Genomic DNA, 12302 nt, shown 5'->3' with positions numbered 1-12302 from the left:
AAGGAGAGTCCTATTAAAATTACACATATATCAGCACAAATGTAACAAAGTTCAACAGCCATGAGCCCTGGAAATCTCTATTCTTTTACAAATTTACCAGATGCTATGGTCTGAATGTGTCCTCGATGTGTTGGAAATTTAATCACCAAAGCAAAGTGTTGCAAGGTGGAGCCTTTTGGGAGATGTTTAGGTCACAAAGGCTCCAACTTCATAAATAGATTTATGCCATTATAAAAGGGCTTGATAAAGAGAGTTTGGCATCTTTTCCCCTTTTCATTCTTTCCACCACGTAAGGATACAGCATTCCTCCCCACCAGAGAATGCAGCGTTATGGTACTATCTTTGAAGCAGACAGCAGCATCACCAGAGAGCTGAACCTCGCAGTAACCTGATCTTGGACTATATAGCTCCAGAGAAATAAATTTCTGTTCTTTATAAATTACCCAGTCTATGGTATTATGTTATAGCAACACAAACGGACTAAGACAGCAGGTAACTCTTTTTCAGTTATTAGTATTACAATTTTTCAAAAGAAATTTAGGAATTAAGAGTCTATATGTTTTTCAAAGTAATTTTCATAACAAGGACATTTAAAATTTGCTACCCCACTACTAAAGGTCTTTCGGTGGTCCTCCACTTCTTTCAGAATGATATAAAATACATATAGCATGATTTTTCTATGTTTAATTAAAAATCCCTGGGTATATACTTGTCCTCCTACATTAATACACCGTCTATGTTCACAGCTTCAGAGATCCTGTAGAATTTTGTGCTTTCCAAAACGTATTGTGCTACCTTCATCTCCATAAATTAATGAAGTTCTTGCTCATTAAAACTACCAAAATAGTATTAATTTTTTTTAACTTTCAGTTAGACATAAAGGGCTTGCAAGTTGCCACTCCAGTCCACACAGTAAGAGAAAAGCCGAACAAATTGAAAACCAACAACTCTCCTTTGATATATCAGATAATTGAAGCCACAGGAGCAAACTTTTTCTCTCTACTCTCACAGAATTCTCACAAAATACTCACAAAAACACTAGGTATCTTTTTTAGGCTTTGACACCACAGCTATGGAAAATTGTAACTATACCTAATCCCTAGCCAGATAATATAAAATATCACGTTAAAGGCCTGTTTACCTGAGTTCCTTTTACCTGACATCTGGCTTTCAACAAAAACTTACCGATACGGCTCCGACGAGTGGAGGAACACCAAGGTTCTTGGTCCTCATGCTGGCTTAGACAATACGACACGGACATACGTGGAGTGGTTTTAAGGAGCCGAGTTTAGTAGGCAAGATAGAAGTGGGAAGAAAAAAGGAAGAAGCTCCGCTGTACAGAGACAGAGGGAGGGGTCTCCAAAGCACAGAGCGGGAACCCCACCTGCCATGGATACCAGCCAGGTATATGAAGAAGCTGGAGGAGGTGGTGTTTGATTTGCATAGGGCTCAGGAGATTGGTTTGACCAGGCATGTCATTCATGTAGCCCGCGAAAAAACTGGCCTTCCCACCCTAGCCTTATAATATGCAAATGCAGGGCGCCATGATGTTCTACACAGTGGAGTTATGTGGGGGCTGCCATGTCGCCAGGCACATGTGGGGCAAGGGCAAGAAGAAGAGGGCGGGAATCACCATGTTTGGGTGGACCCAGTTTCTAATGTATTTCATTTGCATATCAAAGGTTGTCCGCCTGGCTCTAAGAGCCAGGGCTTTACAAGAAACTTTTCCGGAGATGCTTTAAAAAAATGAAAACTTCCCAAGGACCCCTTTTCCCCTATTTACCTACAATAATTTCTTAATAACTACTATAACATTACAAGGCATGTTAAAAAGTAGTATCAGGGCCAGAAGAAACTTTCCACTTTGCCCTCTGAAGATTTGCTGAAAATCATCTGACAAAGGGCAGATTAATAGAAAAAGAGGCATACAAAATTTACTAACATACACATGTGTGTAGGAGTTACACAAAACACAAAAACTCAAAAGAGGGGGGCTACATGGTTGACACTTTTATACTATCTTGAGGTTAAAAATAAGGGCAAGGCGCTCAGCAAGACAGGTTATGGAAGGGAGAGAAGAGAAAAGGCATGGCCAGCAAAGGTTGTCTTGTTATGTAGATAAAGACTTCCAGATAGCAGCACTTGGAAAAGAAGGTAGCCTGTGTTTGAATTAATTTATCTGAGATGTGAACAAAGGCGAGATCTCAGAGAAAGCCTTGTTGTTTACTTCACTGATGTAGACTTTTCTCTACAAATGTAAATATCCTCCACAAAAGGCAGGTTTTCAGGGCTGTTGTTGTCTGTCTACCCTCTGAATAGCTATCTCAATATATGGCAAGGAAGTGTATTTGGCAATAAAATATTTCTGGTATCCTTTAGCTGAAATCACAGTCTAAAGAGACAATCCAAGCATCAAAACCAGACGTGGCTATGAGAGAGTTTGGAATTATCAGACCAGGAATTTTAAATAACCACTATGATTAATATGCTAAGGGTTCTAAAGAATAAAGTGGGCCGGGCGCGGTGGCTCACGCTTATAATCCCAGCACTTTGGGAGGCCGAGGCAGGCGGATCACAAGGTCAGGAGATCGAGACCACGGTGAAACCCCGTCTCTACTAAAAATACAAAAAATTAGCCGGGCGTGGTGGCGGGCGCCTGTAGTCCCAGCTACTAGGAGAGGCTGAGGCAGGAGAATGGCATGAACCCGGGAGGCGGAGCTTGCAGTGAGCCGAGATTGCGCCACTGCACTCCAGCCTGGGTCACAGAGCAAGACTCCGTCTCAAAAAAAAAAAAAAAAAAAAAAAAAAAAAAAGAATAAAGTGGACAACATGCAAGAGCAGATAAGTAATGTAAGCAAGAGTTGAAAATGTAGAAATGAATCAAAATAAATGTTAGAAATCAAGAATGCTCTAACAGAAATGATGAATGCCTCATCAGTAGACAATAGAGGAAATCATCAGTAAGCTTTAAGATACGTTAATAGAAACTGCCAAAGTGAAGTTCAAAGAAAACTTATCCAAAGGAACATAACATCCAAGACTGTGGGAAAATTGCAAAGACATATAATATGTGTTATGACAATATCAACAGTAGAAGAAAGAGAGTTAGAAACAATGACAGATGACAAACCACAGAACCATGAGGCTTAGAGAACACCAAGGAGAATAAATGCCAAAAAATCTACAGCTATGCATATCATAATAAAATGCAGAAATCAAAGATAAAGAGAGAAATCTGAAAAAAATAAAATATATTTCCTATAGAGAAGTAAGAGTAAGAATTACATCAGACTTTTCTTCAGAAAACATGTAAGAATGAAGAGAGCAGAGTAAAATATTTAAATAATTAAAATAATAAAACCACAAACCTAGAATTCTGTGTCCAATAAAATTATCTTAAAAATTAGAAGAGACATAAAAACTATCTCAAAGAAAAATCGAGCAAATTTGTCACTGGTAGAACTACTTCACAAGAAACATTAAAAGAAGTTCTACGAAGAGAAAGAAAATAATATACATCAGAAACTTAGAACTACATTTGCAAAAACAAAAAGCTTTAAAAAGAAATAAAGATAAAATAAAGCCTTTTATTTTTCTGATGCTTAATTAATCTAAATGATAAGAGTTCATTGAAAAATAATAATCACCATTATAGCTTATGGATAAGTGAAATAAATGACAAGGTCTTATGAGCTGGGAGGGAGGAATTTGGTATACTCCATAATAAGGCACTTGTACTACCTGTGAAGTGGTATCATGTTACTTAAAAGTGAACTTGGATTAATCAAAATGTATATTGCAAATACTAGGGCAACCATCATATAGTTTTTAAACAAATATTACAGATATACTAAATAGATAATAAAGAAATAATGAACAATTCTATGCTCACAAATTTGATAAGCTAGCTAGATAAAATTGACCAATTCCTTGAAAGACACAATCTACCAAAACTCACACAAGGAGAAATAGATAATCTGAATAGGCTTGTACTTATTAAGGTAATGGAATCAATAATTAATACTTTCCAAAGTAGAAAGCATCAGGACCAAGTTGTTTTACTGGTAAATTCTACTAAACATTTAAGAAGTAAATGACATTAATTAGATTATCTACAATCTGTTTCAAAAAATAGAAACAAAGGGCACATATTTTAACCCGTTCTATGATGCCACATTGCCCTAACCAAAACCAGACAAAGAAATATGAAAGGGAAACTGCAGACGAACATGTCTCATAAACATAGATGCAAAAACCCTCAATGAAATATTAGAAAACCAAATCCAATAATGAATAAAAACAGTTACACACCATAAGCAATTTGAATTTATTACAGCTATGCAAGCCTGGTTCAGTATTTGAAAATTAATTAATGTAATTCATCACATCAACAGCTAAGGAGAAAAATCACATGATTGAGAGGTGAAGCCAGCTGGGCTTCTGGGTCCTGTGGGGACTTGGAGAACTTTTGCCTCTAGCTAAAGGATTGTAACCGCACCAGTCAGCACACTGTAAAATGGACCAATCAGCACCCTGTAAAATGGACAAATCAGCATTCGGTAAAATTGACCAATCAGTGCTCTGTAAAATGGACCAATCAGCAGGATGTGGGTGGGGCCAAATAAGGGAATAAAAGCTAGCCACCCAAGCTAGCAGCGCAACTCCCTGGGGTCGATCATATACTGTGGATGCTATGTTCTTTGCTCTTCACGATAAATCTTGCTGCTGCTGACGGGGTTTGCAGCACGTTTAAGAGCTGTAACACTTGCTGTGAAGGTCTGCGTTCACTCCTGAAGTCAGCAAGACCACGAACCCACCAGAAGGAACAAACTCAGGACACATCTGGCACACCATCTTTAAGAGCTGTAACACGCTCTGCAAAGGTCCGCAGATAAATTCTTGAAGTCAGTGAGACCAAGAACCCACCGGAAGGAAAAAATTCCAGACACAAGATTACCTAAATAGATTTGACAAAATCTAACAGCCATTCAGGATTTTTAAGAAATCAGCAAACTGGAAATAGAGTGGAATTTTGTCAACTTTAGGTAAAGGACGTCTACAATAAACTAACAGATAACATCATACTTAATGATGAGAAACTAGAGGCTTTCCCTCTAAATCAGAAAAAAGGAGGCAAGTGTCTCTCTTCTCACAGTTCCTGTTCAACATTGCATTGGAAGCTCTCGATAAAGCAATAAAATAAGAAAATAGAATAAAGTATACAGATTAGAAAGGAAAAAATAAAACTGGCTTATTTTTTGCCAGTTTTATTATTGACATGATTGTCCATGTAGAAAATTCCCAAAATCAAAAACAAACAAATGTAAAAATACTCTTACAACTGGTAAATGATTATAGTAAGGTTTCAAGACACAAAGTCAATATGCAAAAGTCAATTGCTTTCTTATATATTGGCAATACAAAATTAGATGTGAAATTAAAGACACAGCACCATTTACATTAGCATCAAAACCATTGGAATATTTAGGTATAAAGTTAGCAAAAATATATTACTGCTGTATGAGGAAAACTACAAAACTCTGATGAAAGAAATAGAAGGTCTAAATAATTGTAGAGAGTCTGTATTTGCAAATACAAATTACTCAACATTGTAAATACGTCAATTTTTTCCAACTTGAACTACAGATTCAAAAAAATCTCAATCAAAATCTCAATCAAATTACTATGGAAACAAACTGATTCTAAAATTAGTATGAAAAGGCACAAGATCCAGGATAGGCAACTTTCAAGAAGAACAATGTTGGCCGGGCGTGGTGGCTCACGCTTGTAATCCCAGCACTTTGGGAGGCCGAGGCGGGCAGATCACCAGGTCAGGAGATCGAGACCACAGTGAAACCCCGTCTCTACTAAAAATACAAAAAAATTAGCCAGGTGTGGTGGCGGGCACCTGTAGTCCCAGCTACTCGGAGAGGCTGAGGCAGGAGAATGGCGTGAACCTAGGAGGCGGAGCTTGCAGTGAGCCGAGATTGCACCACTGCACTCCAGCCTGGGCGACAGAGCGAGACTCCGTCTCAAAAAAAAAAAAAAAAAAAAAGAAGAACAATGTCAGAGGACTCCCACTATCTGATTACAAGTTTACTGTATAGTAACAGCACTCAAGACAGTGTAGTATTTGCAAAATAATAAGTACACCAATCCAAGCTGATAGAGTCCAAAAATAGACCCATACAAACGTAGTAAACTGATATTTGACTCAATAGTAAAGCAGTCCAATGGGGTAAGGTTAGTGTTTTCAACAAATGGTGCTGGAAAAACTGAATATCCACATACCAAAAAAATTAAATAATGACTTTGGACACTGACCTTACATACTGTCAAAAATTAAAGTGGATCCCAGGCCTAAGTATAAAATATAAATATATGAAACTTCTAGATAATACCAGGCCAAAATCGAGGTGACCTTATATGTGACAATGAGTATTTAGATACAACAACAAATGCACAGTTCAAGAAAAAAATAAGTTGGACTTCATTACAATTAAATATATCTGCACTTGAATGACAATGATAAGAAAATTAAAACACAAGCTGCAGACTTAAAAGAAATATTTGTAAAACATACTAATAAAGGAAAGGTGCTCAAAATACACAAAGCATTGTTAAAAGTCATGAATGAGGAAACAAAAGACACAATCAAAAAGTGCACAAAAGGGCTCAACAGACACCTCATCAAAGAAGATGTACAGATGGCAAATAAGCATATAAAAATGCTCAATATTTTATGTAATTAGGAAAATGCAAGTTAAAACAGCAATGGAATATTACTACATACCTACTAGAATGGTGAAAATCAAAACATTGACAACAAATGCTGGTGAGTATGTGCAGCCACGGGAAGTTGTATTCATTGCTAATGAAAATGGAAAATGATATCAAAATTTCACAAGACACTTTGGCAGTTTCTTACAATGCCAAGTAGTTTTACCATATGAGCCAGCAATTGTACTTTTAGGTATGTAATACCCAAAGGAGTCAAAAACAGATGTCCACACAAAAACATGAACAGTAATTTTCAGTTACTCATCATCGTCAAAAATTGGGAATAATCAAGCAATTATTCAATAGGTGAGTGGATGAACAAACATTCATGAAATACATTCATACAATGGAAAAATATTCAGCAATACAAATAAGTGAGCTATCATGCACAAAATATGGCTAAGTGAAAATAGCCAGCCTGAAATGACTATATTCTTTGTGATTCCAACTATATGACAGTCTAAAAAAGGCATAACTATTGAGACAGTAAAAAATCAGTGCTTCCCAGGAGTTGTGGGGGAGGGAGGATTTTCTGGGTAAAAAAACTCTTCTGTGTGGATCTGTGATCCTGGATACAAGAATGCATTTAGCAAAACCCACAGACTTGTACAACATAAACGGTGAATGCTAATCTATGCATATTAATTAATAATAAACTAGTATTATTAATAGTTCATCAATTGTTGCAAATGTAATCCATTAATGCAAGATGTTAATAATAGGGAAACAGCAGTGGGAGAAAAGGGGAACAATATGATAAATCTGTACTTTTTTTTGTAAACCTGAGCTGCTCTAAAAAAATAAAGCTTATTAATTTTTTAAATATGCTATGAATAAATATACATTTATGCCAAATGTGTTTTTATCCATTATTAGTTTAATCTGAGTAACTATAAATTTGAAATAAGTTAAAAGTAATATTTAAGGGATGCTAAAGGCTATGTAAACATTTAAAATGTTCAATAGATATTAAACTAGACATTTTAAATTTATTTTCAAACAGCATATTTGAGTTGAAATTAAAATATTTTGGCACAATTTGTATTCTTATTGTTAATAATCTGTTAACATTCTATCGATAGACACAGGAATGCAGAACAGGAATCCATTAGAGAATAACATACTGTTTTCTCTATTAAATATATATTCTTGACTATTTGTAGCTACAATTATAAAGAAGACTTCTAAGTCACTAATTATAAGTTATCCTAATTAACAAAGTAGAGGACATTTTGTGGATAATAGGCAAGTTTCAGTAATATTCATACATTTTTGGTAAGTAATTCTGCAAAAATTGAATAATAGGAAAACACATGTATCCTTATTGTCAAGTTAGAAAGTTTATCTTTATGGAAATTATTCCCCAATAAAACCTTTGCATATGCAGAAAAAAATGTGTTACAGAATATGGATATGACCATATCACTTCCTTTGTAATCTTTCAGCTTTTCTTAGTAAAAGTCATAAAATTTTCACAAACTAACAATTTATTATCTTGAATTGTTCCTGACTTGGAATGATTTATATAAGAGGGAAAAAAAGTGTACTTTATCTTGGTTCTATTTAATTTTATGTTTTTCTAAGCAAGTTACTTTTATTGGGTAATAAACTTACTGGCAGGTTTCTTTCTAAAAACAATATATACAAGTGAAGAAATAAAAATAAGTGATCAGGTTCAATAATTTATGTGAGAATAGTCAACTTCACAGACTTATAATTTAAATCATAATTTTATAATACATTTTATTTTTATTCAACTAATTTTATTTCAATAAAATAAACTAAATTTATATTTATTCAATTAATTTTATTTTATTCCATTTGTATGTTCAAAACAGATCGAATTAGCTCTTATTAACCTTGTTTTAACTAATATTTTAATAATCAACTATAAGAATAAGATGAATGTAAGTCATTTTTTCATGGTTTAGTAATTAAGGTACTTCCAAGTAAAACCTCAGTGTCAGCAGTTGTACAATCTGTGAATGAGAGTAAGATAATATATCCATTTTCTTTAAGGTTTACTGAAGTGGTTCCACAAGATTGGGGTTGAAAATGCACACCTTGGCAGAGCGCCGTGGCTCACGCTTGTAATCCCAGCACTTTGGGAGGCCGAGGCGGGCGGATCACGAGGTCAGGAGATCGAGACCACAGTGAAACCCCGTCTCTATTAAAAATACAAAAAAATTAGCTGGGTGTGGTGGCGGGCACCTGTAGTCCCAGCTACTCGGAGAGGCTGAGGCAGGAGAATGGGGTGAACCCGGGAGGCAGAGTTTGCAGTGAGCCAAGATCGCACCACTGCACTCCAGCCTGGGTGACAGAGCAAGACTCCGTCTCAAAAAAAAAAAAAAAAAAAAAAAAATGCACACCCACTGTATGATGATTAGGTACCTTAGAGCTTATGGAGGTTATGTGCATTCATCCTGATGCTCTCAAAAATTACATTCAGCTCTAAAATTATATTAGGTAGCAATAAACTTGATTTTTAAAAGATGACTATTAACAGTAAGTAAAAATAATAAAGTATGTCATGCAAAACCACACACTATTTTTGGCTAATAAATTTTAAGAATCACTATGGCATGGTAAATTGTTCACTAACAGTCCATAAATTGGGATTCCATTTGTAACTCGGACACTGAAACTTGGCGTCACCACCATGGGCTAAGCAATTGGGTCCCAAGTTGTTCATCTGTAATAAAAGGTTGTATGTTGCTCAAATACAACACAGGAGATCAAATTTCAAATTCTCCAAGTTTATTCCTGGAAGGTGAACATTTCAACCTCGGGTTTTTTGAAGACGTCATAAATTTTTACAAAAAAAAATGTGACTTTATGAGTGAAAAGAGAAAATCTTTTTTTTTCCTGGACTCATTATATTTCCTCTACTCTGAGAAACACCTAGAAATATGTTGAAGTTGAATAACTTGTTTCGTCTAGATATGAATTATTGTTTCCACTTACTATTTGATGTGTTTGTCAGCAGTTTTTTAATTTTTTTTTTATTTTTAGTAAATATAAACTTTCTCATAAAGAAAAGGAGATGCTGAGGATAAGAAAAAACTTGAATGAAAGATCACACAAACAACTAAAGGTAGTTTCTTTACGAAGTTTCTAACAAGGGTAGGATCAGCAAGGTAAATGGATTGGGAAAAAATACATTAGCTAAACAGAATTAGAAGTAATTAATTTTTGATTAAACATAATATTGATTGGTAAAATAGATTCATATTTGATAAGACTGACAATGCTTATGCTATATTTAGGTCAATATTTACCCCATCTAGTAAATACCACTCTTTCTCAATTATTTTCTCAAACCATGAATAACACCCTTAAACATTTCCAAGGTGATGATCTGGATTTTAGTATCTGTCAATAGGAGTGGAGACTTTTCTTTCAACATATATCCTTTTTAATAAGCAGAAATGTACATACACACAAATGCTTATCTTATTTTTTCTGTTTGAGAGTCACAGCCTTATTAATACTCCAATAACATTCTACTTAAGAAGATATTCAATGGGATATGTAACATAGAATAAGCTAAAAATAAATTCTCACAATGATATTCATTCATTTTTGTAATCAGTTATTTACTAAATGGTGTCAAGCTGTGTTCTACCCCTGGTGATACACTACTGACCAAAATAGATCAAAAAATTAACACCCTTATGAAGTTCGCATTATACTGGAGATGGTCAGCAAACCATAAACATACACTGATAAATTATATGCAGAAAGAAATAGTTCCAGGAAAATGGATCAGATTCACCAGCATGATAGGGTATAGGAGAGATTGTAATTTTAAAAGAGATAGAAAAAAAAATTCCTGGGAAGGTGACATTTAAAAAATGGTTTGAAGGAAGAGTGGGAGTGACCCCCTGGGGCTGTCTGGCAGAGAGCATTTCAGGGTCCAGAAAGAACCAGAGCATAGCCTCAGGAGGGGGAGCAAATGTGCCTGCCTTGCTATAACAGAAAAGGGAAGTGACTACAGCTGGAGTGGAGTGAGCTATAGGAAGAGTAAAGAGAAATAAGATCAGAGGTAATAGAGGTCAGACTACATAGGGCCGTGTATGTCATATTTAGAAATGTGTCCTTTACTCAGAGAGAAGTGTCCTGGTGGATTTTGAGCAGAAAAAAAGTCTCCCATTATATCAGATTTGCTCTGACCTTTTAAGAATAGACTGGGTGGAGGCATGGGCCCCAGTTAGGAATCTATAATAATTATAATATATAATATAATTATATATATTAATTATTATATATTTATTTATCTATATATAATTATAATCAGTCACAATAGTGTGCTAATGGACCAATTTCTTAACCTCAGCGAACTACCAGAACCAAAGTTATTTCTAACACATATATGTCCAACATAGATTTCAGGGGTCCTTTGCTCACCATGGTCACTGAGGAGCTCAAACTGGCAGAATCTCTGTCTTGGTGGCTTCTTCAACACGTAAGAAAGGAAAAGGGGATGTGGTGAAACATGAACCTGCTCTCAAAGCTTCCACAGGAAAGTTTCTCATGTCACTACCATTTACATTTTATTATCCAATGGAAGCCATGTGGTCATGTCTAACTTCAAAGAAAATAAAGAAGAGCAATCCTCGTAGGAGCCTGGAAGAGGAAAATATCACAGATAATTTTTCAGAAACTCCAGCAAGTGGTGTCTTGGACTAGGGTGAATGGTGGAGGTGGTGAGAAGTGGTTGGATTCTGGATATTTTTGGAACGTATAGCCAGCAGTGTTTCCTGACAAATGGGATATTGGGTTGAGATTAAGGGAGGAGAGAGGAATGATGGGTTTTGAGGATAAACAACTGAAAAGAAGGAGTGGCCATGATTTATATCAAGGAGACTGAAGGTTAAGCAGAATTTTGTAGAACTTAGATGTACATATTTTAAGTATTAGACATTCAAGTGGAGAGCTCAAATAAGCCATTGAACATACAAGATGGTACCTGCAAGGCAGAGGTCTGCACTGGACACAAAAAGTAATAAATTTGAGCATCTAAGTGGCTTTTAAATTTAAACTGAGGTTGGAGATCACCAAGGGAGTCCACAGAGGTCCGAAAACAGAGTTGTCTCACCAGCTGATACAAAGTTGCAAATTTTAATCTCTGATTTTAGTATTTAATGTATCTCTCTAGATTCATCAGATATAGGTAAGTCCGGGCCTATATAAATACACCATGTTATCTTATATCTAAGTATATTTAGACATATTTGTCCATTCCCTATAACTAGGTGAGATATTTGAAGTATATGCAACAAGTACTGCATAGGAAGTGAAAGCACATTTGCGGGGACACAGTCAGCCCTGCCTGTAACACCAACTCTTACCATCCTTCCAGAGTCCACTGTCTACTCTTTGACACTCAACTCTATTTTTCACATGCAGAATTTCATTTTTATTTGCCTTATTATTTTATATTATATTGGACCAAAAATGTAGTACAGAATTTATCACTTTGTGCAAATATTTTTTTCTATTATTATTATTATATATTTAAG

General features: G+C 35.4%; 1 long non-coding RNA gene across 1 annotated transcript; it reads left to right on the top strand.

Annotated features, from left to right (window-relative positions):
* The first annotated feature begins 1566 nt into the window (after nt 1-1566).
* Nucleotides 1567-12093, top strand: LOC115835917. Its single transcript, XR_004030876.1, has 3 exons — nt 1567-1660; nt 10849-10852; nt 12084-12093. It is a non-coding gene; the product is annotated as an uncharacterized LOC115835917 (long non-coding RNA).
* Nucleotides 12094-12302: the final 209 nt, after the last annotated feature.

This window comes from Nomascus leucogenys, chromosome 7b (genome assembly GCF_006542625.1).
Source record: "Nomascus leucogenys isolate Asia chromosome 7b, Asia_NLE_v1, whole genome shotgun sequence".
Taxonomy (NCBI): Eukaryota; Metazoa; Chordata; class Mammalia; order Primates; family Hylobatidae; genus Nomascus; species Nomascus leucogenys.
The sequence above is the reverse complement of the archived record's forward strand: the minus strand, read 5'-3'. Positions and strand labels throughout refer to the sequence as shown.